The sequence below is a fragment of the Symphalangus syndactylus genome, chromosome 18 (genome assembly GCF_028878055.3).
Source record: "Symphalangus syndactylus isolate Jambi chromosome 18, NHGRI_mSymSyn1-v2.1_pri, whole genome shotgun sequence".
Lineage (NCBI taxonomy): Eukaryota > Metazoa > Chordata > Mammalia > Primates > Hylobatidae > Symphalangus > Symphalangus syndactylus.
The window spans coordinates 78,639,637-78,666,735 of NC_072440.2; the positions used below are offsets into that span (position 1 = coordinate 78,639,637).

The following is a 27,099-nucleotide window of genomic DNA, read 5'->3' on the forward strand; positions in this document are numbered from 1 at the left end:
AGATTTTTTTTTAAAGTGCTGTGATTATATTACCTGATACTCCATAGGAGAATTAAGATTGAGTTTAGTAAATGAAATAATAAAAACTCTGAAAGACAATTAATTTATTTGATAAATACTTACTGAGGATCTACTAGACACCAGACACTGAACAGAATACTAGAGTGGCTAGTAGAAGGGGTTGGTGTTGGGGAAGCGAAGGATAAATGGATAAGCAAGACAGATACAATCCTTGCCTCTATAGTCTAGCAAAGAATTAAAGGAACAATGACAATAAAATATCTTATGGAGCACAGAGCAGGTAGGAAGGGGCACTAATTTAGTCTAGAAGCCTGAGGAGTTTTAGCTTAGTAAAGAAGATGGCAATTATGAGAAATCGAAAAGACATTTACAATGACTAAAGTGTTATGGCAAGAGATGAGACTAAAACATCAGTGGAAGTAGCTCATGACAGTATTGTAAGCTTTAGTAAGGAGTATATCCTTTATCCAAAGGGCAACGGGAAGCCATTGTTTGAAAGGAGAGTGGCATGATCACATCTGGATTTTTTTTTTTTTTTTGAGATGGTCTTGCTCTGTTACCCAGGCTGGAGTGCAGTGGCGTGATCTCAGCTCATTGCAACCTCCGCCTCCCAGGTTCAAGTGATTCTCCCACCTCAGCCTCCTAAGTAGCTGGGATTACAAGCATGTGCCACCACACCTGTCTAATTTTTGTATTTTTAGTAGAAACGGACATTTCCCCATGTTGGCCAGGCTGGTCTCAAACTCCTGACCTCAAGTGATCCACCCACCTCGGCCTCCCAAAGTGCTGAGATTACACGCATGAGCCACCACACCCTGCCTGATTTTCTTATTATTTTATTTCCAATGGAATCTTAACGTCCTCTTCACCATATCAAGCAAAACTAGGTGAAATGGGAGCTAGGATCTGTGCCCTGGTGAGGACACCACCTAACAAATGCCAACCTTGCTTTAGTTCTGAGGCTCGGACTTATGGAAAGTGTAACTAGACCATAACAACAGAAACTCAGAATTGCTTCTTGAATGCAGGGGAGATTTGCCATATACATTGTTCCAGAAGTTATCTGAAATAATTTTAGAAACATGACATGGGTAGGTGACACAATAGCCCAAAAAGCAAGGAACACTAAACTTCCTCTCAAAAACAACAACAACAACAACAATAAAAAACAAACAAATACCTCCAGGAGAAGAGAAACGAGAAACATCAGCCTTCTACTCTTGACAGAAATAATCCTGATAATTCTGGTTCCTTTCTTCTCTTTTCACGATGGCTTTTGTACATTTTCTCCTCTTGATAAACCTCAGAACTGTATCCATCATACCTTCTGGCAGATGACCGTGTCTCCTTTTTAGAGTAAATGGAAGTTGCCAGACAGAAACTTCCTTGATTTCCTTCCATAAAAATGAGAAATTTACCTACATGGATGCCCTTTTTGGGGATCTCTCCTGCTATTGCATTGAAAGAAGTGGCCCTCTTCTTTATCCAAGGTCAATCCCTCTACCTGTGCCTGGATCCCTTACTCTTGTCCTCCCAGGGACCATGTTACGTGAATTAACTTCTCACTCTTCTGCCTCTTCCTCCAATGTTTCTTTTTCCTGCTAACTCTTAGCACTTAAAGATGCCCAGGTCTTAACTCAAAAGTCTGTAATGGGTATCTAGACGTTAACTCAAAATTTCCCCTTGATATGATCAAGGGAAATCATTTAAAACAAAATTTCTCCTTGGAGTCTCAGTCATCTTTAAATCAATACGGCCAAAGTGAACTCATCATTTTCCTCCCACAAACTTGTTTCTCCTCCCCTCCACTCTCAATTTCTCAATCGCAGGGGAATGGCACCATCAGCCAACCAAATATCTAGCTAGAAATCTGGGAACTATCCTTGATTCTGATCATTCCCCATAGCCAATGGATCAGTAAATCTTTCTGAATCTATTTTCAAAAGAAATTCTGCAACCAACACTTCTTTCCCATCTCCATGGACACATGCTCTTGCCTGAATGATTTTAACCAATTACTAACTGGTTTCCCCATCCTCAGTATAGGTCTTTACTACAATCTTTCTCCATTCTTCAGCTGGAAGAATCTTTTAAAAATCCAGATATAGGCCAGGCACGGCGGCTCACGCCTGTAATCCCAGCACTTTGGGAGGCTGCAGCGGGTGGATCACTTGAGGTCAGGAGTTCGAGACCAGCCTGGCCAACATGGTGAAACCCCTCCATCTCTAATAAAAATACAAAAAGTAGCCAGGCGTGGTGGCACATGCCTATAATCCCAGCTTCTCAGGAGGCTGAGGCAGGAGAATCACCTGAACCTGGGAGGCAGAGGTTGCAGGGAGTCGAGATCCTGCCACTGCACTCCACCCTGGGCAACAGAGAGAGACTCCGTCTCGAGAAAACCATTTCTCTCCCATCCTTTGACTTGATCCAAAATATTACATTCTGGTAACTACCACCTGAGCCACCTTTCTTATGATCCCCACCTTCCCCACTAGGCTTTCTGCATCTCTGCCCCACCACTCACACTCTCCAATGCTCTCATTAACTGAGTCTTGCTCTGTCACCCAGGCTGGAGTGCAGTGGTGTGATCTCGGCTCACTTCAACCTCTGCCCCCCAGTTTCAAGCAATTCTCCTACCTCAGCCTTCCGAGTAGCTGGGATTACAGACACACGCCATCATGCCCAGGTAATTTTTGTATTTTTAGTAGAGATGGGGTTTCACCATGTTGGCCAGGATGGTCCTGAACTCCTGACCTCAAGTGATCTGCCTGCCTTGGCCTCCCAAAGTGCTGGGATTACACGCGTGTGCCACCGTGCCTGGCCTCGGTTGACTCTTTATATTTGAAATTCTTTGTTTATTTCTGCATTGGTCTTGTTTCTGTTTAAATTTTCCTTCTCATTCCTTTTAAGTTCACTCCTCTGTTCTTTGAATTTCTCTTTCTATTTTATTTTCGTCAATCACGTGTTCTTCCCAGTGTGCTCCACCAAAGTCATACTGTCATCACTGTCAAACTTGTTTCTATCACAAACCTACTGGGATAGTATGAATATAAGAAATGGGCCTGGTGCTTATGGCAAAGTTCACTCATTGTAAATGGACCACAACTGATGACATGAAGACTAAAATCCCCCATATTTATGGGTGGTGAAGCAGTATCTCCAAAGGTTATTTAACAATGACAGTAGGAAGGACCCATGCTTAATACTGTAATTTTCAACTCTAAAATACATTTTTTGTCCTTCTTGCATTGGATGTGTTTATTTAATGTGATAATAGGATTTTCCTAGATTTTAAAATTTTTGTTGTCTGTCTGTTTTATCCTGAAAAGAGATTTCAGTAAGTTAATGGGGAATTAATAATCAACATTGTGCTGGATTTTAGAAAATGAAGTAATAACAGCATCTAAAAATACCATTTGTTGGTAGCAATGTAATGTGACAGAAATAATGTTGGGAAAATTACCTATATTATCTTTAAACCTTATAACACCCCGAAAGCTAAGGTCTTATTATCTCCATTTCATGGATAAGGAAATTGAGGCCTAGAGAAGTTAATTACTTGTCCAGTATCATATTACTAGTTAAGTTTCAAAGCCAAGTCCAACTCCAAAAATTTATATTTTTCTACTACCCACAAAAATTTTAGCTGTTGTTAAGGCCTGCCCATTAGATCAATTTCTAGACATTGTCTAAAACAAAGGTTTGTTATTCCCTGTGTTTGGCTGGTAAGCATTCTATCACTGGCCCTATTGTCTGAAAATGAATAACCTTCACTATTACGGCAAGCTTGGCAACTCAGGGAATCACTGGTACCAAGTACTGAGCAGAAGTCAATAACCAGCTCAGAGCTCATCTCATAAGGCCTTGTTGCATTTTCTGGTAACAAGTAACAAGGCTTAACTGCATTTTATTTATGTTTTCTTGGTTACTGGTATTGAATATTGGCAACCAAACCAACATATTTACAGCTACCTGACATAAGTTGAACATGAAATGAGAATCTTAGAGAAGCTTTAGTAATAAATACCATGAAATTCCAAAGTCCCACCAATGGGGTATTTTCCTAGCATTTGGCTGCAGCCGAACATAGCAGGGAAATGACATATACACATGCTAGACACCTGCAGTTGGATGGCTTCCAGATGGACACATTCAACCACATTGAAGGATTATGACCTACTATGGCAACCTGAGTGTTCACTTTCCAAATAATGCCCCAAAGTAAGACCCAGAACTAGGAAACTTGAGGCTCAGAAGTTAAAATTTTAAACTTTGGGAAAATCATTTTTTTAAAGATCAATATTTTCTTCTCTCAAAAATATCAATATTGTATTCCGAAGAATCCTGCTGGCTGGGCATGGTGGCTCACGCCTGTAATCCCAGCACTCTGAGAGGCTGAGGTGGGCGGATCACCTGAGGTCAGGAGTTTGAGACCAGCCTGACCAACATGGAGAAACCCCGTCTCTACTAAAAATATAAAATTAGCCGGGAGTGGTGGCTCATGCCAGTAATCCCAGCTACTCAGAGGCTGAGGCAGGAGAATTGCTTGAGCCTGGGAAGCAGAGGTTCTGGTGAGCCAAGACCATGCCATTGCACTCCAGCCTGGGCAACAAGAGCAAAACTCTGTCTCAAAAAAAAAAAAAAAAAAAAAAAAAAAAAGTCCTATCTGTGGTCCTAATGCTCTGGAAGTACCTGGTCTCAAATTCCCTGAAATAAAGTCACATTCCCTTACTCCTTTGTTGTTCCATTTACTTCTGAGTGGATTTGATGCTGATCATAATGGTGGTGGTGGTGGTGGTGGTGATGATGATGATGATGATGATATGGAGGAGGAGGAAGAGAAGGAATCATTTAGGTGCTCTTCATGTTGATCACAGTGTTGAGATTTTTCCCCAACAAACTCTGGGAGGCCAGGCTCCTCCCAAACAATCCAGCAATAACTAAAATGCAGCTAAATCTTGCTTGTTACTTAATTCTCACCAAAAAATGCAATGAGGTCTTGTGAGATGAGCTCTGAGCTGGTTATTGACTTCTGTTTAGTACTTGGTGCCAATACCAACGTGCTCTGCTTCATGTGCTCACTATGAACAGGAGGGCATTTTTAACAACTGCATAAGTAAAATTCTTAGGGATCATCCCACTGGATCCAGATGACAATCTCCAAGGATAGAATCTACACAAAAGAGGCTCCAAGGGAATGAAGACATTACATGGAAAGCCCCTAAAAAGCAAGAGAATGTGAACAGAAGGTGTAGCCTGGACTACAAAATCTCTCCCAAACTACCATCACTCTAGGCTGGGAGTGGAAGCTGACTGCGCTAAAAACAAGGGGAAAGGATTTGAAAACAGAAATTCTAAGTTGCTACACAGGAATGCAGCAACAAGCACTAACATAATGAAAGATTGCCTTTAAATGGACCTCCAGGTTCTCAGAGAAAGGCATTAGTTTGGTTGGGCACAAAAGCCAACGTTTATTGTCTATTAAACATTAAACACAATGTTTACAGCAATAGGCTGGAGGTGTAGAGAGTCCATTCTCAACAGCATACAATCCCATGCAGGAGACATAATATAAATCAGTTATCATAAACCAATTAGTCCATTAAGTCCGGTGACAGAGACAGATGCCCAGGACATTGCGGGAGCACAGAAATGGGACCAAATTCCACCTAAGGAGATCTAGGATGCCTTCTTGACAGGAAAGATACTAAGCTTTATGGGTCACAAAATTACAATAGAAAATACAGGCTAAGTCCAATAGCGTCAGACAGTGAGGTGGTTGGAAATATCTGAACATGATTCCAGAATTAGGCATAGGATAGACATATGCAATTTGCAATCCAGAAATTTATCACTGTGAAAAATGAATAAGAATACACATGAGACAACAATATTTAGATTAAAAGCTGATGACAGAGAAAATGATTGGGGTCAGTTAGGGATATATTGAGTTCTGAACCACCTTTGGATTTTTTTAAAGGCACAGATAAATGAAAGGATTGCAAAAAGCATAGGGGTTGCACAATGCTGCTTTATTTTTATTATTAATTTTATTATCCAGTTTCACTATTGACAGTGATAAGCTTTAACAAATAGATTTCCTTTACCATTTAGACACTAACTTTGTATATATATAGATATTGAAGATGTAATATGAGTTTCTCTTTTCTAAGATAAACTGTACTGTGTTATCATCTAAGTGAAAACATTTTGCTCCTATTTAGAAACCCATGTGTTTATAGTACTCTTTTATGGGATGGTAACGTCTCAGTTTGAAATTACTTCTGAAATCAGGGATTTGGAGCTAGACTTTTTATTGGAATCAATTAACGGTAGAGTACAGGAACCAAAAAAAAAAGTGTGTTTAAAATTATTTCTGTGCTCCCAAATAAAGTTACACAGCTTGAAGCCCATAATTAGAAGGCTCCACTTAATGACTTTGTCATTCCCTTTTATTTCAGATGTTTTTCCTGCAGCAAATGGTTCTTCTTTTCTCTAAAAGAAAAACAAATCTCAAGAGGCAATGATATCTGTCTTCCTCCCATCTAAGACATCAACTAATTTCACCTTACTCCTGAAATGGAATCACAGTCCATACCTACAAAAAAAGAAAATATAAGTGACTAGAAAATTTATGTAGTATCTTAGGTCCCATTTAACTTCTCTGAGGCTCACTTTCATCATCTCTGACATGAGATAAATACTATGACTCTGCCCTCCTTATCAGAACAAAAAAAAAAATTCATTTCGAAAATGTTTTAAGAGCATAAATCATAGTGAGAAAAAAGGAAGTCCTAAAATCGCGAAGTGTTCCCAACTAAATTTGTAAAGTGGTTGAAATTTAGAATATATATTTTCCATTAGAACAATATTATAAATGGATTAATAACAGATTTACATATGCAAAACAGCCTGTCAAAATGCTAAAAGAGAACTTTGGGAGTTCTTAAGAATTTTGGAGGTTGATAGACTGGTTTGCTACCATGCCAGATTAGCTTTCAGAAATGCCACAACTCTGAGAAACTAGGGTTTCTGATGGGTATTTTGGACTCATTAGTGGATCTAGAGAGACAGAGAATGAGAAAGAAAGAGGGAGAAAAAGCTAGCTTTTCATAAAGTAAAAGTTAAAGATTTAGAGGAAGGTTGACCATGGTGGCTCACACCTGTAATCCCAGCACTTTGGGAGGCCAAGGTGAGCGCATCACCTGAGGTCAAGAGTTCGGGACCAGCTTGAACAATATGGTGAAACCCCATCTCTACTAAAAATACAAAAAAATTAGCTGGGTGTGGTGGTGCGTGCCTGGAGTCCCAGCTACTTGGGAGGCTGAGGCAGGAGAATCCCTTGAACCCGGGAGGTGGAGGTTGTAGTGAGCAGTGAGCCAAGATTCTGCAACTGCACTCCAGACTAGGCAACAGGGCAACAGAAGGAGACTCCATCTCAAAAAGAAAGAGAGAGTTAAAAGAGACCAAGGAATGGGAATAAGGATGTTGTTGGTAGGTTGTAAAAGGAGGAATTAATCAATTGTAATTTACTAAAGTGTGGGCAAATTAAGACAAATGAAGGGAAGCTCAGAGTGAACTAATTTCCCTTGACCTGCCATATGAAGGTATCTGCACCCCCCACCCCCCACCCACCTCCACACTCAGAAACAGCACCATGCCTTTCTTCTCTCTTCACTAGTTCCCTGGTGTAACTGTCTAGAGTTCATGCATCTTACCAATTCTCCTTCCTCTAGCTTGTAACTCCCCTTGTATTTCCTCTACATAAGTAAACGTGAGGTGTCTTCTGACCAAAACCAAACACTAACAAACAAACAAAATTTAGCAACCTCTACTGGCCATCTCTCTCATCCCTCACAGCCAAGTAGAATTTGCTGGTTCTATTTTATCCTCTCTTCAGACCACCCAAATCAAGCTCTATCTAACTCCCCTTCTACTTCCTGCCCTCATACTCCATTCAAACTACTCTGGCAAAAGTCATTACACCCGCTAAGCTCTCTTCATTGTCTTCTTACGCTAAGGCTCAGCCGCAGTGTAGTACTTCTTGACCACACCCTCCCTTAAATTCTCCTTTTGGTTGGTTTTCCTGGCAACATCTCTTCCCTGGTTTTTCTTTTATGCCTCTGGTCATACCTTCATCGTCTCATCTGCAGACTCCTCTCCTACTGCTGGCCTCTAAACTACCAACGGTTCTCAGGTCTCCATGCTGAACTCATCCACAGAAGTGGCTTCAACTACCACCTCTATGATGATGACTCCAAACCGAAAAGAGACCAGCTACACGCAAACTACAGAGGAAGGGAGTAGGGTTTGGAGACAGGCAGACTTGGGATTGCATCCTAGCTCTTCTACATACTAGCATGTGACTTTGGACAAGTTTTACTTAACATTTGGGTAAGTTTTCGTATCTCACCCTCATCCATCGCTAGTGGAAATGTAAAATGGTACAGTCACTTTGGAAATGAGTTAGGTAGCTCCTCAAAAACTTAAACATAGAGTTATCATATGATCTAGCAAATTCATTCCTAGGTACATACCCAAGAGAATTGAAAAATGTTCATAGCAGTATTATTCATAATTTCCCCAAAGTGAAAACAACCCAATGTCTATCAATCGATAAATGGATAAACAAAATGAAGTATCTCCATACAATGGAATATTATTTAATGATAAAAAGGAACAAGGTACTGATACATGCTACAATATAGATGAACCTTGAAAACGTTATGCTAAGTGAAAGAGGCCAGACACAGAAGGCCACATATTGTGCAACTCCATTTATAGAAAATATCTAGAATAGGCAAATCTATAGCAACAGAAAGGAGATTAGTGGTTGCCAGGCACTGAGGGAAGGCAGGAATGGGAAGTGACTGCGGTGGGTTCACCGTTTCTTTTTGGAGTGATAAAATTGCTGTCCAATTTGATAGCGGTAGTCGTTGAAGAACCTTGTGAATACACTAAATACCATTGAACTGTGCACTTTATTTTATTTATTTAGTTTTTCGAGATGGAGTCTTGCTCTATTGCCAGGCTGGAGTGCAGGTGGTGTGATCTCGGCTCACTACAACCTACGCCTCCCAGGTTCAAGGGATTCTCCTGCCTCAGCCACCTGAATAGCTGGGATTACAGGTCCGCACCACCATGTCCGGCTACTTTTTGTATTTTTATTAGAGATGGAGGTTTCACCATGTTGGCCAGGCTGGTCTCAAACTCCTGACCTTGTGATCCGCCTGCCTCGGCCTCCCAAAGTGCTGGGATTACAGGCATGAGCCTCCGCACCCACCTCTTTCTCACATTTTTAACCTGCCGTATCTCCTATATTTCCTTCCTTGGTCTATGGCTCAACCTGCCTCCCAGTATTCCATGCCAGAAACTTGGGACTCACCCTAGATTTCCTAGCACCCTCTTTTGCCATCCCTCATACCCAAGTCGGATCACCTACCTCCCAGTTGTTTCTTCTACTCGCCCATTGCCCTTCGTCTCCACCGCCTCTCCTGGGTTCAAGCTGTTGACCCGTTTCCCCTGGCCCACTGCAGTGGCTCACTTCTCAGACTTCTAGATTGGTTCTCAGTTCCTGTTTATCTCCCCTCTCTCCTAGGCCCAAATCAATCTTTCCAAATTATCAGATTGATTGCAGAACTCCTGTCTCCAAAATTCTTCCACAGTTCCCTGTGGTCTTACATAAATAGAAAGTCCTTTCCATGGCATACAAAGCCTGTCCCCTGCATTCCCTCCCTCCTCTATCCTCTCTTTACTCCAGCACATGTGATACTGCTGTGAAAGGGAACTCTGGTTTCACAGACCCCATGCTTTGCACACATTGTTTCTTTACTTTTTTGAATGTCTCTCCTCTCCCAATACTTATGCTTGGCAATCCCCTACTCACTTTTCCAGAATTCTCCTCCTCCCTCCTCACCCTTCCCGGTGGATTTTGGCACTCAGCATACTGACTTCCTTTAGCTTTGTAAAATTTATGTTACTGAATGGTTCTGTTGGTCTCTCCATTGGCTTAAGAACAAAACTATTTTTTCTATCCCCTAGCCCAGAAGTGTGCCTGATATCTTTATATGACTACTTTTCTCTGCCATCATATTCTTTTGACATGCTCTCTAAACTTCTAATTGGTTTCTTCTTTAATTTTCTTCTCTAATCTTATCTTCTATGTTTTTTTTTTTTTGGATTTGATATTTTAATGGGGCATGTAATTCTCTGAGTATAGCTCAAGACATAGGTGATTTGATCCAAATCAGTTGACCCTTACAAGTGATTTGGGTCAAACCATTTATGTAAATATTTCAGATTTTTTAAATGCCAAGATTTTGCTACTTAATTAACATTGTGCATTGAGATACCAAAAACTAGTTTTGGTTTTGTTTTGTTTTGGTTTGGTTTTTTTGAGACGGGGTCTCGCTCCGTTGCCCAGGCTGGAGTGCAGTGGCGTGATCTTGGCACACTGCAACCTCCACCTCCTGGGTTCAAGCAATTCTCCCACCTCACCTTTTGAGTAGCTGGGACCACATGTGCGCACCACCACACCCAGCTAATTTTTGTATTTTTGGTAGAGATGGGGTTTCATCATGTTGCCCAGGCTGGTCGTGAACTCCTGAGCTCAGGCGGTCTGCCCACCTCAGCCTCCCAAAGCGCTGAGATTGAGCCACCACGCCTGGCCAAAAACTGGGGTTTCAGTCACTATATAGAGTGAGGATTAGGTGTCTGGACAAGGCCAGGGAGATAGGTGGTTTGCCTTAGGGAGGGACTCACTGTCCAGGATGGGGCTAAGACCAGGGATAGGGTGAATCTTAGGAGAGAAACAGAGGTCAGAAATGGGAGGGGGCTGGGGATGAGCCTAACCTTATTCTTGTCTTGATGTTTCTCTTTCGATTACTGAATACATTTATTCTTTTTATATTAACAGGCCCATAATGGAATTTCAAGATATGCTTCCCAATTTTTAGTATTACAGATTGTTAAAGAGGATAAAATTACAATGAATACTTTTCCAGTCACTTTCTTTTCTGTTGAATAAACACTTATTTCTGTGCCAGACACTATGATTAACACCATGGCGGAGGTACAAGTATATGTCAGGCACAGATTGTGATCTCGGAGGCTTGAGGATCTAAACAGGGGGCACACATGGACAGAAGTTATGATCCGGGGCATTATGAAAGTGTTATGAGAGAGGTAAAAACAAGGTGACTCATAGAACTGAGCTGTGCCTAGCCGCACAAGCAGGGATGCACCGGGCAGAGAAAAGAAGGAGAACGCTGCACACAGAGAAAATGGCACTGAAGAAGGCAGGGAGGCATGGAAACACGGGCAGGCTCACAGGATGGTGAGGTCTTCAAGTTGGTATAAAAGTATATATTTGTTCATTCTTTCACTCAAAACCATTTTGAAGGGGAGAGAGGGACTATCATGTTCTGAACATCATAATGAAAGCTTCTGTGAAAGCCCATGTGACATAACCCAACATAGTCCTTCCTTGCTGGCCTTACACATTTTTCTCGTTCTTTAGTGAGTTCTTTTCTAAGTACAACGTAATGGGTAAGAGCCTGGACTCTAGAGCCAGACCACTGGGATCAAATTCAACTCTTGAACTTTCTAACTGTGTGGTTTGGGGGCAAGTTATTTAATTTACTGTGTGTCTGTATCTTTATCTGTATGATAGAATAATAATAATGTCTGTGTTGTAGGGTTGTTATGAGAACTAAATAAGTTAATAACAGGTAAAGTGCTTATTAACTGCCGCGTAGTACGCCCTCAATGAGTGTTAGCTGCTCTTATCATTTTCTTGGTAAGGGATCAAAAAATGCCCTCTACTGAGGGATGCAATGATTCCTATTTCTGTCACTCCTCTCAAATTCTTAAGCCACATACATTTTACCTACATATACCCACTTTGCAAAGAAAGGAAAGAAAGAGAGAAGGGAGAGAGGAAAGAAGGGCTGGAGAAAGGGAGGGGAAAAAGGCAGTGTAGGCTAGAAATTTGTATCATGAAATGAGAACTAGTTTAAATCCCATTTCTTCTATGATTTAGTCCATATTTTCTTAAATGAAAATTCTACAATATGCTTCTTACTCTGTATTATTCATTATTTTTGTAGGTTAAAACTAGCTATCTCTGGGCACACCACCCAAACCATTCAATGATATCTTTATTGATCAATTTACAATCTAATTTTTAAGAAGTATTTATTAAACACACACAGAAATTACTCAAGGGAATACAAAGACACATATCTTCCCACAAAGAGGTTAAAGAGCAGGAGATTTCAGTAGATACATTTAGAAATGTCAGTTATAGACCAGTGAATCTTGAATGGGATCCAAGTCTGGACATTGCATTTATTCTTCTGTAGAATGAAAATAAATGCATGTCAGGTTATTAATGTCCCTAAAACAATTTGGGGGAGTGGATATTACACAAAAACAGTTCCACCAAGGAAGTTTTGCTAACAGATCTACTAGCCATAATAAGGATGCTGAAGAGTTGAAATAGTAAGTGAAACCAAGCTGGGACTAAAATTAAAAAGAGAACCTCATCAGCTTCTGTGGTAATTTGTGGAGATTTCACAAGTCTGCAAGTTCACAGCTTTAGACCCTTGCCAATCTTTATCTCACCACAATATCTCATTTCTACTGGCTTTTCAAACTTTGTTTCTAATCTCCAGTTCAGGAAACAGAGAATGTATATATTTATTTAATTATCTTAGCACCCTTTAACTATTAATCATGCAAAACTTGAAAGTATTCACCAAGCATTTAGGTAAAAAGATACTTCTTTACTACTAAATGCAACACAAAATATTTTATTATATTATTAAAACAGAAAAATACAAATTAAAATGCACAAATCTCACATTAACTTATTACTACGTACTTGAATTGGGAGAAAAAGAAAAAAAGCTACCATTAAAAAAAAATCAATGAGTAGGAAAAAAGTGCTGAAATATCTAAAGCTATATTTACACTTGAAATGTCAAGAAATACTCAAGACCCAAAACGTATTGCTTTCATGCATCTAAAGCAATGTGATGGGAGTACGGGTTTGTTTTTTTTTTGTTGGTTTGTTTTGTTTTGTTTTTAAGATAAGGTCTCACTCTGTCACCCAGGCTGGAGTGAAGTGGCGCAATCTTGGCTCACTGCAACCTCTGCCTCCTGGATTCAAGTGATTCTCCCATCTCAGCCTCCTGAGTAGTTGGGACTACAGGCATGTGCCACCACACCTTGTTAATTTTTGTATTTTTTGGTAAAGACAGGGTTTCACCATGTTGCCCAGGCTGGTCTTGAACTCCTGACCTCAAGTGATCCACCCACCTCAGCCTCCCAAGTGCTGAGATTACAGGTGTGAGCCACTGTGCCCAGCCCAAACATTTATTTTTTGACAACTAGAAAATTCCTCATGTTATCTAGATATATCCAGATCTCCAAATCTTTGTTGTAACATAGGCCCTATCTGAATCATTCTAATGAATTCTTTATTAAGGACCATATTCACAGCAAGATGACTACAGATGCCATAAGCCTGACATCAGCAATATCTTACTTCAATGTGCTGTGGATCCTAAAATAAAATCACACATTCCATATTAACCCAAGAACTCTGGCTCTGATGCTATAGGAATGAAATGCAAGAGCAGAGTTCCTGTCCACACACTATAAATATTGTCCTCAAATGCTTTGCTTTTTAAACTTTTTTCTCTTTATCTGATAAAGCCTATTTAAAGACTTACAAATAATGAACCATGAATCTTCGTCCTTTCTCCAAATCGAAGATGGTGCAAGCTAATAAGTTCTACCTCACTCAACATCTACAGGTTATAAACAGATTTAGCCCCTAGATGTATATTTTTTGTTAGGCCCATACAGGATTGGCTCTCACAAAGTTTCAAAAATTTCGAATTAATTGTGAAAATGTACAAATCTGAAACTTTACTTTAAAAATCCAGTTTTCTAGATTCTTGTGGAAAAATTGGTTCTGCTTATTTTAGGGCTGCATCCCCATGAGGCAACATTTGGATGGAGCTGAGCAACTGACTGACTCCCAGTTCCCCAAAGTCCCTCCTACCTTCTGCTGTCTCCCCAAATTGAGACCAAGTGACATTACCATTTACCATCCCACTATGTGCCTTTTCTCTTTCAGTAGATTTAAGAGGAAAGTGAACTATCACTTGTTCCAAACAGAGAAAGAATTGTTCTTTTTTTATTTTAAGAGATGAGGTCTCATTATGTTTCCCAGACTGGTCTCAAATTCCTGGGCTCAAGCAGTCCTTCTGCCTCAGCCTCCCAGAGTCCTGGGATTACGAGCATGAGGCACCATGCCTCGTCCAGAATTTTTCTTATTCTTAATTCATTTCACTCATTACATCATTATAATCCTGGTCCTGTAAACCAGGGGTCCCCAACCCCTGGGCCATGGCCTGGTCCATGGCCTGTTAGGAACCAGGCTGCTCAGCAGGAGGTGAATGCAGGTGAGGGAACATTACTGCCTGAGCTCTCCCTCCTGTCAGATGAGCTGCAGCGTTAGATTCTCACAGGACCGCAAACCCTATTGTGAATGAACTACACAAACAATGGATCTAGGTTGTGTGCTCCTTATGAAAATCTGATCACTGCCTGATGATCTGAGGTGGAACAGTTTCATCCCAAAACCATCTTCCCAACCCCCACCCCCTGCCCTGTCCGTGGAAAAACAGTCTTCCACGAAATCTGTCCCTTGTGCCAAAAGTGTCAGGGATTGCTGTCGTAGACATCTGCACTTACAAGCCCTACCTCAGACTCACTGGGCTGCCTACTGACACCACAGATGCAAAAGCTAAGGAGGATCTTTCAAAGTGCAGATCTTTGGAATGTTACTGTTTGTGGACAAGGAAGAATGCCAAGACAGTTACTATGCTCGCTTAAGCCTTCTGGCATATGTTTACTCAAAACGTAATTTCAAATTGCAACACAAATTTCACCTCTTGCCTAAACAAGAAAGTAAATTTGGAGATTTCTGCAGCATTTGTCAAGCTTGGTTAGTCTAAGACATTAGTATTTATTTCCACTTGTAATATCCTCTAAATGTCTAGATTGCCTTCAAGTTTTAGAGTTTCCTCAGATTTCTGGTTTATTCTTTTATATTAATAGAAAAAGTTCTCATAATCAGCAAAATAGTCATTAATGATTTCTAAAGAGCATGGAACTGGGTGCCAATGCCCCCTCAATACTTTACTTTGTAAAGATTTAGAGAAACTAGAATGTACATTGGGCTACCTGAGAAAAAAATATGTACCTATTCGTGCTTAGAGGCAAACATTTTCAGATTCCACACACTATAGTGAGTATATAGTTTCACTCTCTCCCACATCCTCTCTAGGTTGGTTTGGATTTGTTGACTACGAGTCACAGCTTACTTTTCCATGTCAGACTCAAGGAAAACACAGATATTCATCACTGTAGACCCTTCAGGATAATTTCCTGTAGGATAATTTCTAGCCCTTAGAATGAGTCACTTGTATAATTAGTGACTATACAAGGTGAACTGGTACTCTACTTTTGTTGTTGTTTATTACTCTAAAAAGAAAAACCAGAAACCAGGGAAGGGTTATTTACTGATCAGTGCAGCTGCGAGCCTTGGTCTCTAAGCACCTGCTTTCATCATCTTGGTCATTCACGTCTTCTGATAGTGTTTTTAGTCTACTCAGAGAAAACCGTAGCTCCAACAGAGAAAGAGGTTGTGCTAATAGGTGACACAGAATATTTCCACTTTTCAAGGCGATTTTTTTTGCTTAGTTGCCAGTTTAACTACCTCATTCTATAAAGGAGAGCCACAAGGCCAAAATGATAAGGTGATTTGCCTAAGTTGTAAATGGTGAGTTAGTAAAAGAAAGGAAAATATTCCATCACAGTGAGCTTCTATAGAATCCAGACTCATACTGGGGTCTCTAAGACGTAAAAAGCATATGAGGCAGTAGGCTGACTTTGAACTAATGCACTTGCTTTAAAAACATCTGGGTTTTCTGACACAAGCCACCCTTTTGCCATTTTGATATGGAGAAATGAAACAGCTTTATGCTATCATCAGTCATGGAATTTCTGCTCACTGGTCTGATTTCAAAGGCACCTATTTTTTTAATTTTGTCAAGATTATTCCAATCTGGTCATCTCTCCTTGTCAAAAGTTTTTTTTTTTTTTTTTATTCAGCAGTCTGGTCTAAAATGATAGCAGCGATTTCAATAAAAAGCTCTAATCCCTGGCTGTTGGGTGCCAGGCATCTGAAGCAGGTCTGGATATCTGTGAGATGGGTGAAGGTGACTTGGTGGAGGTGAGCTGGAGAAGGTGGAGTCTGGGAACTCTAAATGGGCCTTGGCAAAAACCATTGGTTCTCTGGCTCCAACACTTGGGTCCTGACACTATTCATTTACTCCTGTCACATTGAATCCCACAGATTTTGCTGGTTTCTTTTAGCCACTCAAACCTTGGCTTCTCTTTTTAACCCTTCCAGAAAGACTTTCAAGTGCTCCTCTGCCCAGTCCAAACTCACTCTGACAGCACCACTAGGGACTCTGCCCCTGCTCTCCCAGGTGTTGGACCAGCTAGTCTGCATACTGCAGCTCTCGTTGTTGTTGTCCCCAAATTCTACCCACATCAGACAACGGCAGCTTTCTCAAGAGGGATAGGGATGGGATAAGTGGATTTGTCTGGAGCAAATGCTTCCCACATTGTCAGCTGTTTAGGGCTCAGGTGGCTCCAATCTTAGCCATGGGGAGATACTTGCCTGCTTTACTAAATGGATAATTGTGTCTAGGAGGATGCATGCCTCTTATTAACTGCTTGAAAGAAAATTCAAAGAGGCAACCCTTGGTTCTGGTAGACAACCTGCCCAGTGAAACGAACACCTAAAGAAGAGGTACACACTCAGCATGATGGCACATCATTCTTCTGGGTGACCTTCATACTTCACCCTGTCACTGCGGACTCATGAAGCCTGGGCAGAGCGAGCCAGGCATGGTACTACTGGCTGACTTGCTTCAGTGCACCAAGGCTCCCATACGCCTACCCAGAACATTTGCTCACTAGAACGTTCCCCTCCCCATCCTGATCCCTCCATGGATCAGTAAGCGTGAGCACAGCTACATTATGGGCCAGGGCAGCTTCCTGGGTAGAGGCCTGTCTTAGCCCAAGCTGGTATAACAAAACACCATAGACTGGGTGCCTTAAACAACGGAAATTTATTTCTCACAGCTCTGGAGGCTGAGAAGTCCCTGTGAGGACTCTCTTTCTGGCTTGCAGATGGCCACCTTCTTCCTGTGTTCTCACATGGCAGAGAGAGAGAAGTCTGGTGTCCCTTCCTCTTATAAGGACACCAGCCCTATCAGAGATTACAGCCCCACTCTTGTGACCTTGTTTAACCGTAACTACCTCTTTATAGGCTCTATCTTCAAACACAGTCACATTGAGGGTTAGAGCTTCAACTTATGGATGCTGGGGGTACAAAATTCAGTCTACATCTAGGCTCTCAACCAAGGATCGGAGATCTATACAACCCTGAAATCATACACAGAATTTTGTGTATTTGTATCCGTGGGCTTCTTTCTAGGGCAAAGGCCCACAGCCTTCCTTGGGGGCTCGAAGGGTGTCTGTAATAAAAGTTTTATAACCTCTACTCAAACACACAAAGGCCAATTGCCCCAGAGGATTTCTGAAGAAGACAAAGGGAAATCAATATTCCTGAGGTTCTACCATTTGATGTCATTTTTTATTACCTTAAAGCAAATGGACTTGCCCAATGCAAAAGGAGAGGAAAAATAACTTCACCTCCTGATTCTCACCATCAGTTGTTTGGAGTCAAAAAATTTAAGATACTGAAATTTTCATCTCCTCTCAAGATTCCATGAGCAACCTCAGGCTGAACATTCAATTCTGAAAACAGGTTTTCTCTTTTGCAGAAGTACCTATGATCCTGTCCAGCTCTAGATCTACTACTCCTGACTCCTGCCCATGAAGTTGCTTCCTTCTCCACTTTGTTCACCCCCGTTACCCTTCAGCACCTTGGCCAGATGCCAGAGTCCACTGTGCTCTATCCTAGGCCTCAGCCACGGGCTACTGTGCTGTGCTGTCCACCAGCCTCACCTGGCACCTCTCAGTGCAGGGCAGCTGAGAGATGGTTGTGAGGCTGCATAGACAATTATATAATTCTAGCCACATCACAAAAACACTATCCAATGGTAGCTTTCAAATAAAACTTGTAACAGTGAGGACTGATGATATTTTGTTGGCTCGCAAACCACAAGAGTTCAGATGCAAACGCAATGCAGTCCTCAGACTAAGGAAATTGATAATACACGCAATCTCTACACCATCTTGTGTGCAATTTTGTATGTAGTTAATGTCTTTCTCCACGGGATATTAAAAATGTCCTTTAAAATGATTTGGCAAATAATAGCATTATTTCTATGTTATAAATAAATAAGTTGGAATACAAAAAGATTAAGTATTAATACACTTCCAATTGATTAATCAATCTATCCATCAACCAATAAGCAGTTATTAAATAGTACCTTGTTTCTTTCTTTTTTCTGGGTGACACTTAAGTGTTACTTTATTTATTTTTTTTTTGAGACACAGTCTCACTCTGTTGCCCAGGCTGGAGTGGAGTGGCATGATCTTGGCTCACTGCAACCTCTGCCTCTCAGGTTCAAGTGGGTCTCCTGCCTCAGTCCCCCAAACAGCTGAGACTATAGGCAATGCACCACCACGCCCAGCTAATTTTTGTATTTTTAGTAGAGATGAGGTTTCCCCATGTTGCCCAGGCTGGTCTCAAACTCCTGGCCTCAAGCAATCCACCTGCCTCAGCCTCCCAAAGTGCTGGGATTACAGGCATGAACCACCGTGCCTGGTCTAAATGTTATCTTTTAATCTAATAAAAGTGTAACTCTGACAACAAAAGCAGCTAACTCTTACCTTGTCACAGAAAAAAATGTGTCTGTTTTAGGCCCAGTATCCAAATCATACTTTACTGGCTCAACAAATATGTCTCTACCTTCCAGACATTATGCCAGGGCCTGGGTATCCGGCAGTGAACTAAACAGGCCAGATGAGAAACTCTATGTGTGGATCTTGAGTTGCAGTTACATATACAATTTGGAACTCCAGGGAAAGATCTGAGATGGAATTTACAATTGGGCGTTATCACCAGGTGAGCAGTATTTAGCGCCATGGCAATGGTTCAGATCGCTCTGGAAGAAAGTATAAAGAGGCAGGACAAGAGGACCCACTCTTAAGCCTTGGGCTTTCCATCATCTAGAGGTGAGAGAGGGGAGGAGGAGCAGCAAAGCATCTTGAGGAGCTCCTGTCAGAGAAAGAGAAGGAAAACTTAAAAGCATGCTGTGCCATGAGGCCAGGGATAGAATGGAAGCTGAAGCTGTCAATCATGTTGAATGCTACTGCAAAGTTAAATAAGAGAAAGGGAAATTATCTGTTTTTTTAGAATTTAACACAAGGAGGTCACTGGTGACCTTGACAAAGGTAGTTTTACAGAACTGTGGGCAGAGGCTAGGTTGGTGTGAGTGCAAGAGTAAATGAGAGGTAAAGAAACAAAGATAACGTGTAGAATATGAGCTCAACAAGTTTGTTTAGAATTGCAGTGAAGAGAAGTTGGCAGAGGTTGTGGCAAGCAAAGGATATTTTTAAAAGATGAGAGTTACTGAAGCACACCTATGCACTGATGAGGAGAATCTAGTAGAGGAAGCTGAAAACTCAGAAGGAAGAGAAGATAACCAAAGGGAAGAGGATGGGTTCCAGTTATAATATGAAATAAGGAAGAAGAAGAACATGGTTACAAACATGGATACTAGTTATAATTAGTAAGGGGAACATGAGAAAGAATCACATAAATCAGAGATATACAGTCATCGGGTTGGCAGCAAGAGTGTATCAAATCAGCCTGCTCTGATGCCCTCAGTTCTCTTTTCCTGAGTTTTTGAAGATGAAAAAAGCCAGAAACAGAGAAATGAACTTCCCAAGTCCCAGGATCAACTGTTCCATGACTTATGACATAAAGATCCTTTGTTCTGTCCTCATCAACAATGCGTCAGCTGGGAGCAGTGGCTCACACTTGTAATCCCAGCACCTGGGGAGGCTGAGGCGGGAGGAGTGCTTGAGCTCACAAGTTCAAGACCAGCCTGGCCAACATGGTGAAACCCCCTTCTCTACAAATGATACAAAAATTAGTCAGGTGTGGTGGTGCCTGCCTGTAGTCCCAGCTACTTGGGCGGCAGAGAGGTTACAGTGAGCCAAGATTGCACCACTGCACTCCAGCCTGGGCAACAGAGCCAGACTTTGCCAAAAAAAAAAAACCCACAAAAAAATCCCCAGAAACAACAATGTGTCCTTCATTGCTTTGAATATTTTCTGCTGACTAAATATCAGTATCCTTGCCTGCCAACATCTGATCTTTTGGACACCAAAGAGTGCTGTCAGCTTGTGTTGTGAACCATTCAACTTGGCTTTTCATTCTGAAGGACTGGCCATTTGACATCTCATCTCCACCTTGACGCCAGTGCAGCAGTATTTCTGCAAGTGTATTAGGCCATCACCACTTACTGCTCAGCAGCAGACAAGCAAAAATGTTGCATGTAACTCATCTAAAGTGTCTTTAAAGGCGTGTTTGAGTGAGATTTTTAATTGTTTCACACAGATCAAGATTTCTCAACCTCGATACTATTGACCTATTTGGTTGGATAATTGATTGTCATGCAGGGCTGTCGTGAGCATTTTGGGATGTTTAGCAGCATCCTTGGTCTCTACTCACTAGATGCCAGTAATACTCCACTGCCACTCCCAGTGGAGACTACCAAAAATGTCCCCAGACATTGCCAAATGTCCTTTGGAAGGCAAAATCACTCTCAGTTGAGAACCACTGATACAGACTAATGCCATAACATCAAAATGGAAACCAAAAAAAAAAAATCAATCACATCTCTAAAATCTTTTCTGGTATCAGAATGTCTGTTTCTTGTGTAGGCAAATGCCTGGCTATTTGACTGAGTTTTTCAGTTCCCAAATGAATGCTCGATATCTTCATCAACAAAAAACATTTGAATGAACATGTCTTTTAGACATCTCAACTTGATTTTTAATTCTTGAACCAATCAGCAAGATTTAACATGTCAGAATTTGACATAATTGAGAACATTTTAAAGCTTTCTAGGTCCAAATGTATTCCCCGCCTGACTAACTGGTGGATTTTGGCCCTTGTTTTATTCCTTTGCTAATCATTTTCAGTTGTGTTTTATTTTTGCTTTTTGTCATCAGCTGCTTTAATCCTCTTCTGGAGGAAGTCAGAAGATAAATATGAACACAGGCATTCTTTGTTCCATTGTGTATACAGAGTTCTTTTTTTGTGAGAGCATTTTACCTCCCTTCCTATGGCCCAGCTACTCAGTCCCATTGAGCCTTCAGCAATCTCACAATGACTTGACATAGAAGGCATTACTTTTTTACTAATAAAGCATCTTCTGTGTTCCATTATTACTATTCAGAGTTGTTAGAGGTAAGGAGCGTTGCTCAGTGAGAAACTATTAGAAGTAATTTGTTCTAGTACCAGCTCTGTCAGTTACTGGCAAAAAGCTTGCGTTTCTAGGTGTCAGTTTCTTTACATTCAAATTCAATTAACACTTATTGAGAGGAACGTGCTTTGCCAGGACAATACTTGCTAGTTACTCAAAGGCTGTTTTGTAGTAGGATGTGGCTGCTCTGTATGGCAACAACTTTTGAAAATCAAGAGGTTCTCAGTTTCTTGCTTTCATAAATAATCAAGTAAGAATCAGCCATGAATTCTGTTAATCTTACTTGAATCATGGCTTTTCCCATTGAGAAAATAAATGTATAAGTTTAATCTCTCTTGTATGAAATATAAATTCTGCAATAACTAACTCCAGTTGGTAATATACATATATACATGATAAAATGTTTAGGAATGAAGTGTACTGCTGTCTGCAACTATGTTGCCCAGGCTGGTCTCGGAATTCCAGAGCTCAAGTGATCCTACTGCTTCAGCCTCTCAAAGCGTTAGAATTACAAGCATGAGCCACCATGGCTGGCATTAATGCCTTTCTTAAGGTGCAGCAATCAGAATTATTCCAAATGCTCTGAGTCTCAAAGTTTTGTTGTTGTTTTCTTGAGATGAGGTCTCACTATGTTGCCCAAACCGGCTTCAAACTTCTGGACTCCAGCAATCCTCCTGCCTCAGCCTTCAGAGTAGCTAGGACTACAGGTGGAAATCTCAAAGTTTTGTTTGAGGGTAATAGGAAGATTTTTTATTTGTTTCCTATAGTCTCTGTATAATGCTGAACCAGGCTAACTGCTTTTCAAGGAATCCTTTCCCTATATAGGCTAATGGCATATTCATATGCTGATTATTCAAATTAAAACCTCCAAAACTTCTTTAACTCCCTCCTTTCCTGCATACCCAAATACAATTAATCTCAAGAACTATCAACTTTATCTTTTAAACATTTTGAAAATTCTTCCACCCTCTCTATTATCATTGTCTTGGTTCAAACCTATCTTTGAAATCTTCTTTTGGTCTTTGGTATTTTTCTTTCTCTGATCTGTCCTCCTTATTGCCTTCAGACATTTTTTTCCAGAATGCAAATGTATTCATGTCATCCCTCTACTTGACAAACTACAATAATAGTTAAGAATTATTATTAATTATTTTGGATGTCTGAATGACATTGTGAACTTTTTAAGAGAGCTTATCTTTTAGAAACACATACTAAAATATTTACAGATGGAATGATGAAATATCTGGGGTTTACTTCAAAGCTAATATGGGAAGGGGAGAACATCGGTAGGGATATATAAATTAAATAAGAATGACCATGAATTGAAAATTGTTAAAGTTAGATAATAAATGGGGGTTAATTATAATTAATTTTGTCTTTTTTTTTTTTTTTGAGACGGAGTCTTGCTCTGTCGCCCAGGCTGGAGTGCAGTGGCGCGATCTCGGCTCGCTGCAAGCTCCTCCTCCCGGGTTCACGCCATTCTCCTGCCTCAGCCTCCGGAGTAGCTGGGACTACAGGCGCCCGCCACCGCGCCCGGCTAATTGTTTGTATTTTTAGTAGAGACAGGGTTTTACCGTGGTCTCGATCTCCTGACCTTGTGATCCACCCGCCTCGGCCTCCCAAAGTGTTGGGATTACAGGCATGAACCACCGTGCCCGGCCTATTTTGTCTTTTTTTTTTTTTTTTTTTTGAGACGGAGTCTCGCTGCGTCGCCCAGGCTGGAGTGCAGTGGCGCAATCTCGGCTCACTGCAAGCTCCGCCTCCTGGGTTCACGCCATTCTCCTGCCTCAGCCTCTCCGAGTAGCTGGGACTACAGGCGCCCGCCACCACGCCCGGCTAATTTTTTGTATTTTTAGTAGAGACGGGGTTTCACCGTGGTCTCGATCGTCTGACCTCGTGATCCGCCCGCCTCGGCCTCCCAAAGTGCTGGGATTATAAGCGTGAGCCACCGTGCCCGGCCATATTTTTACATATGGTTGAAATTTGCCATATATAAGGGTTCTCAAAAGTACCAATATGCTTCAGAAGGGCAAACACTACTGTTAACCACCCAGAACCACCTTATCTTTGCTCCTTTTCTCCCCTCCCTCTTCCAACATGTACTCTATGTTTCAGCTCTATCAAGTTACACGTTAGTCCTGGAATGCACTCTTTCAAATATAGTCTTTTTCTTCTTGAACAATGACTTTTTATCCTTTTGTACCCAGCTTAAATGTCACCAACCCAAGGGAATCATCCCTGATTCATCCTGATATAGTTAGTTATCTCCTTTCTCTGAATTCCCACAGAACATTTTGGAAACATTCTCTTTTACAGAATATACATTTATGTATTGTAAGATGATTATTGTAACCTTTTAAAAATATTGATCTATTTAAACAGTAAAATCCTATGGTATAAATTCTATATTCTTCATGTTTGTGCAATATGCAGCACAAAAGCATATGTTTAGAAATACCAAGTGAGGCCAGGCACAGTGGCTCACACCTATAATCCCAGCACTTTGGGACGCCGAGGTAGGCAGATCACTTGAGGTCAGGAGTTCAAGACCAGCCTGGCCAATATGGCAAAACCCCATCTCTACTGAAACAAAATACAAAAATTAGCTGGGTGTGGTGGTGGGCACCTGTAATCCCAGTTACTCAGGAGGCTGAGGCAGGAGAATCACTTGAACTAGGAGACAGAGGTAGCAGTGAGCCAAAATTGTGCTACCATACCCCAGACTAGGTGACAGAGTGAGACTCTCTCTCTCTCAAAAAAAAAAAAAAAAAAGAAAAGAAAAGAAAAGAAATACCAAGTGAATCATTCTGTATGAAAATATATTCTGGATGTTGTCCCTTACTTTTGTTACCTACATGAAAATCCTGGATTCTACTAGACTGTACTTCCTGAAGTTTTGGTTGAGAAAAATTTCTAAAACTGGTGATTAAAGCACAAAACAATTTTCCAAATATATTAGCCTCTCATCCACAAGTTAGACGTGAGATGGTGTTCCAAATAGTTGCAGAATTTTATGCATGACACATGTCTCAGTCATCTTTGTAGCTGAAAAAGACAAACCTTCAATTCTTACATAATAAATCCACCATCATTGGCTTAAGTCAACCTAAGTTCCCGCAAATTCCAAAGAGAGGCTGAAAGCAATATTCCTTCTAAAAACATAAAGAATTAAAATAGCATGAGATATTTTACACTGGTTCTGCTTCAAGGTCTGCTTGGTCCTTTTATCTATCTGTAATCATGGCCCCAAGAAGCATTTCATGGGAATGAATATGATTGTCCCTCTTGGTGCCAATATTATGTCACTTCTTGTAAAAACCAAATATATTTTAAAGCAAACTGTCACTGCTAGTTAATCAGCTAGTCCAACGGTCAAGATCTTTTTCATACCTGTCACCATCTGAGATAGTATGATGATTTTTGAGTGTTGCCAAAGGCTTAGCTCTGCAGTAGCACCCTGCCAAAGATGCAGAGCAGCACAGTTGAGAGAACACCTCAATAATAAAAACTGAATGTGTTCTGGGTAGAAGCTAAAAAGAGACTGCAGGGTGCAATCACAAATCCAGAGTCCAGGGATATTTCTTTGTCCTACAGCATCCTTCTAATAGAAATGGGTATGTATTAGGCATGACATGACATAATGTCAATTGCATGACAAGGACAGCAGAATCTCAACTCCACAGAATGGCTTCCCTTTTCATAGAGTTTGGTTGTTGTTTTGAGATGGAGTTTCACTCTTGTTGCCCAGGCTGGAGTGCAATGGTGCAATCTTGGCTCATCGCAACCTCTGCCTCCTGGGTTCAAGTGATTCTCCTGCCTTAGCCTTCCAAGTAGTTGGGATTATAGGCATGCACCACCACACCTGGCTAATTTTGTATTTTTAGTAGAGACTGGGTTTCTCCTTGTTGGTCAAGCTGTTCTCGAACTCCCGACCTGAGGTGATCCGCCTGCCTCAGCATCCCAAAGTGCTGGGAATACAGGCGTGAGCCACCGCACCCGGCCGAGGGCATCAGTTTTAACACAGAGATAGTGAGAGACAGGGTGATTGGATGAAAAAGGCACCTACTTTGTTTCCAGGCAGACTAGGACTAGACTCTTACTCACTGGCTTGTGACCTTCTACAAGGTATATGACTTCTCTAAAATTTATTTTTTTCTTCTGCAAGAGTGCTAATGCTGTCTACCTCTGAATGATGTGAAAATAAGTGTTATTTTATTTCCTCTCTCAATAGCAGACACAATTTAAATGCCTACAAGAGAAGGAAAGTAGAAAGAGATGGATTCATTTCAGAATCAAGAGTGACTGGGGAGAGAAATGGATTACAGAGAAATCTCCAGCACCACCATTCAGACTGGGCGCTGTCCTTACCATAAAAAAATAAAGATCTCTAAAACATCATGTCAACTCATATGATTTTGAACGGCAAGCATTCCATGCATAAATGGAATACTTTCTACTTTTAAAAAACAGAACTGAAAGCTGAGCAGAATTCAAAATTCAGTCAAATTGAACTCATGGTATGAGTTTTCCAGAACCAAATATGGAGATTATACCCAATTCTTATTTAAAACTGTTTAAAATTCTTGAGTAGTTTATGAACTCCAGAAATCTATATTAACTTGAGACTTGAAGAGATTCATCCGTGATAGTCACAAGCAAGTTGTTAGAGTGTGGCCAGAAAAGGACATTTTTTCTTTACTCCTTTCATTCCAGGTCAAAGGAGTTCTGTAAAACCAACCCGTGTGTGCACATTCCTAGGAAAGAATTCCTCCTGGTATCTTCCCGAAGTTAATTTAGGTAAAAGACTCCAAGGAAACTTGGTTCAGCCAAATTTGAATTGCTGGATGGAGGGGAAATTTTTACTTTCTCAAAACAAAACAGAGAAGTGACTAAGGCAATTTTTTTTTAATGGAGTCTGATTCCATCACAGATTGATCACCTCTCTGCCTGAGTTCTTCCATAGCGTAGCTTAGCATAGTTCTCTAGCAGGTCAGGAGATCGAGGCCATCCTTTTGGTCAATTAATTAACTATTAAGGTCTCTAGCATAGTACAAACACCCCAGATGGGAAAAGGACAAGCAATTACAACTGCATACATACACTCAAATGCGGTTATTTGTCTGTGATTTTGAAACAATTCAACAACAGAAAAGTAGTGACTAGGCCAGGCGCAGTGGCTCACACCTGCAATCCCAGCACTTTGGGAGGCCGAGGCGGGCGGATCACTTAAGGTCAGGAATTCAAGACCAGCCTGGTCAACATGGCAAAACCCCGTCTCTACTAAAAATACAAAAATCAGCCACGCATGGTGGCGGGTGCCTATAGTCATAGCTACTCAGGAGGCTGAGGCAAGAGAATCACTTGAAGCCGGGAGATGGAGGTGGCAGTGAGCTGAGATTGTGCCACTGCACTCCAGCCTGGGTGACAGAGTGAGAATCCGTCTCAAAAAAAAAGATAGTGGCTAAAACATGCTTCTGGGATTAGATGTGAATTTAATTTTTTTCCATATTATTTTCCTCATGTT

At 41.0% G+C, this 27,099-nt stretch overlaps 1 protein-coding gene across 11 annotated transcripts in view; it reads right to left on the reverse strand.

Annotated features, from left to right (window-relative positions):
* RASGRP3 (RAS guanyl releasing protein 3) overlaps nt 1-27,099 on the reverse strand; it is an 86,444-nt gene that overhangs the window by 51,594 nt on the left and 7,751 nt on the right. For 2 of the 11 annotated variants that reach the window (XM_063623743.1, XM_063623745.1), the window contains exon 2: nt 1,202-1,415. The exons of the other annotated variants lie outside the window; for them this stretch is intronic. The gene's annotated coding sequence lies outside the window, so the exon portion shown is untranslated. The remainder of the gene's footprint in view (nt 1-1,201; nt 1,416-27,099) is intronic. 11 annotated transcript variants of the gene reach the window in all.